General features: G+C 42.2%; 1 pseudogene; it reads left to right on the plus strand.

Annotated features, from left to right (window-relative positions):
- The first annotated feature begins 1,724 nt into the window (after positions 1–1,724).
- LOC114620275 lies at positions 1,725–2,616 on the plus strand (annotated as a pseudogene).
- Positions 2,617–3,126: the final 510 nt, after the last annotated feature.

The raw sequence follows: 3,126 nt of genomic DNA on the forward strand, positions 1-3,126 counted from the left end.
AAATGGCAGGTTCCTTGGAATATACTTAAAATTAATTTTTAACAGGGAACTCAACAAGATACAAGAGAATTTAGTGAATTTAGTGACAAACTTTACATGCAGTGGAGACCAGAGTCCCAGAAACAAATCAGTCTTAGGGTTAGGCTAGGGAGTTGGTAATGTGCCTTCTGAACAAGCAGGAGATTCTGAGTTCAACCCCAGAGCCAAGGAGAAAAGCCAGGTGCAGGACTGAGTGTTATAATCACGGTGCTGGATGTGGGAATAGATAGATCCTGTAATCTCAGGGATATAGATGAGTTCCAAGCCAGGAGAAACTCTGTCTCAAAACAAGCAGACAAGGCCAGGTAGTGGTGACACATACCTTTAATCCCAACACTCAGGAGGCAGAGGCAAGCAGATCTCTATGAGTCTGAGGCCAGCATAGTCTACAGAGTAAGTTCCAGGACAGTAAGGGATACACAGAGAAACCCTGTTCTCAAAAACAAACAAAAAACAAGGTAGATGTTGGCTTGAGCAACAATACATACAGAAGACTGACATATGTGCACACATGTGTACATGAACAAGTGCAGTCTTGAAACTGAAGAGCTCGGTTTTCTTTTTAAAGTACAGCGGGTAGGCTCAACAACAAACAATATCTAACAGGCAAGAAAGAAGAACTTATGAACTTCACTGCTGGTCTTTTTAAATGACCCAGTCAGACCAAAAACAGAACAAAAAGTTTTTCAAATAAAAGAAAGTAATTTATTTCTGAAATAATAGGCAGAACCTTACAAACATAGAAAAGATATATTTTGTATCCAGGAAACTCCAAAGACTGAATCAGATGAAAACATGACAACTTTGAGATATATAATAACAAAGTATCAAAAGTCCAAAACAGAGAAAATTCTAAAAACAAGAGAAAAACCATCAAGTCTTACATAAGAACTGTAAGGAAGAAATTCCCATTAGTGTAACCATGGATTTGTCAGCTGAAACCTTATGGGCCAGGAGAGAGTAAGATGGCATATTCTAACTCCTGTGTGAAACAGAATTGGTAACCAGAATACTATACTCAGTAAATATGTCTTTCAAAAATGAAATGAGAAAAAAATAGCTTAAAGGATAAGCAAATTCATCACTACTGGGCAATCTTTCAATAAAAACATAAAGGATATAGACTCAGAACAAAATAGATAAAAATTACTATCACAAAAAAATACCTGAAAGTATAAACATTACTAATAGACCAGATAAACAAGAGAATGAAACCTCATCAGTGCAGAGAACCCTTAGACCAAAAACATGGACAAGAGAATAAAGGGGCTGGAGAGATGTCTCAGCGGTTAAGAGCACTGGCTGCTCTTCCAAAGGTCCTGAGTTTAATTCCCAGCAACCACGTTGTGGCTCATGAACATCTGTAACTGGATCTGATGCCCTCTTCTGGTGTGTTTGAAGAGAGTGACAATGTACTCATGCATAAAATAAATAAATAAATAAATAACTCTTTTAAAAAGAAAGAGAGGAATAAAGATGTGCAAAACACACACACACACAAATAATATTGCTGGAGTAAGCCCTTAACTATCAACAATAACCTTAAATGCAAACAGCTAAAGTCCCCAGCTATAAGAACTACACTGGCTGAATATACTGAAAGGAAAGGACTCAGAGCAGCTTGCTGACTTTGCAGTGGTTCCCCTGCCTCAGCGTGCCACAGAGCCTCCTCTTGTCTGGACAAGATGGCAACCCTTAAGGACAAGCCCATTGCGCTGTAGCAGAAGAGGAGGCTGCTGTCCCGAACAACAAGATTACTGTAGTAGGCGTTGGACAAGTTGGTATGGCATGTGCTATCAGCATCCTGGGAAAGTCTCTGGCTGATGAACTGGCCCTGGTGGATGTCTTAGAAGACAAGCTCAAAGGATCTGCAGCACCGGAGCTTATTTCTCCAGACCTCCAAAATTGTGGCGGATAAAGATTACTCCGTGACAGCCAATTCTAAGATTGCGGTGGTGACGGCAGGAGTCCGCCAGCAGGAGGGGGAGAGCCGACTGAACCTGGTGCAGAGCAATGTCAATGAATTCAAGTTCATTACTCCTCAGATCGTCAAGTACTGCCCTGACTGCACCCTCATTGTGGTTTCTAACCCAGTGGATATTCTTACTCATGTCACCTGGAAGCTGAGCGGGCTACCTAAGCACCGTGTGATCGGAAGCGGATGCAATCTGGATTCTGCTCAGTTCCGCTACCTCATGGCTGAGAAGCTTGGCATACATCCCAGCAGCTGCCACGGATGGATCCTGGGCGAGCATGGCAACTCCAGTGTGGCTGTGTGGAGCTGAGTGAACGTGGCAGGAGTCTCCCTCCAGGAACTGAATCCAGAAATGGGGACGGACAACGACAGTGAGAACTGGAAGGAGGTGCATAAGATGGTGGTGGACAGTGCCTACGAAGTCATCAAGCTAAAAGGCTACACCGACTGGGCCATCGGCCTAAGCGTGGCCGACCTCATTGAGCCCATGCTGAAAAACCTCTCTCGGATTCACCCCGTGTCTACAATGGTGAAGGGAATGTACGGCATTGAGAATGAAGTCTTCCTCAGTCTCCCGTGCATCCTTAATGCTCAGGGGCTGACCAGCGTCGTCAACCAGAAGCTGAAGGTTGATGAGGTCGCTCAGCTCAGGAAGAGTGCCGACACCCTGTGGGACATCCAGAAAGACCTCAAAGACCTAAGGTGTAGAAACCTCCAATGTGACTAACTGTGAACCTTTAGTCTTCAGCTTTGTCCGTAGGTCACAGAATGCTTCTTCCCTGACGTGTGATATGAGCTCACAGATCAAAGCCCGGGTTTGTTTGATGTTTGCACTAGGAGCTCCTGAACAAATAAAGTTAGCAATTGGAGAGAAAAAAAAAAAGGAAAGGACTCAATGACATACTGCCAGCAAGAAACTCAATTCCCCTGGAAAAATGAAATAGAAAGTGAAAGATAAATAAATAAATAAATAAATAAATAAATAAATAAATAAATAAATGTGAAAGATAATTCTTTACAAAAGAAAGAAAAAAGCCAGCAGGAGCACCCATCCTTATGTCAGATAAGATAAACAAAGATTTAAAAAAAAAAACCTATAAAAAGAAAGTCAC

This window comes from Grammomys surdaster, unplaced genomic scaffold (genome assembly GCF_004785775.1).
Source record: "Grammomys surdaster isolate TR1022 unplaced genomic scaffold, NIH_TR_1.0 167, whole genome shotgun sequence".
Classification (NCBI taxonomy): domain Eukaryota; kingdom Metazoa; phylum Chordata; class Mammalia; order Rodentia; family Muridae; genus Grammomys; species Grammomys surdaster.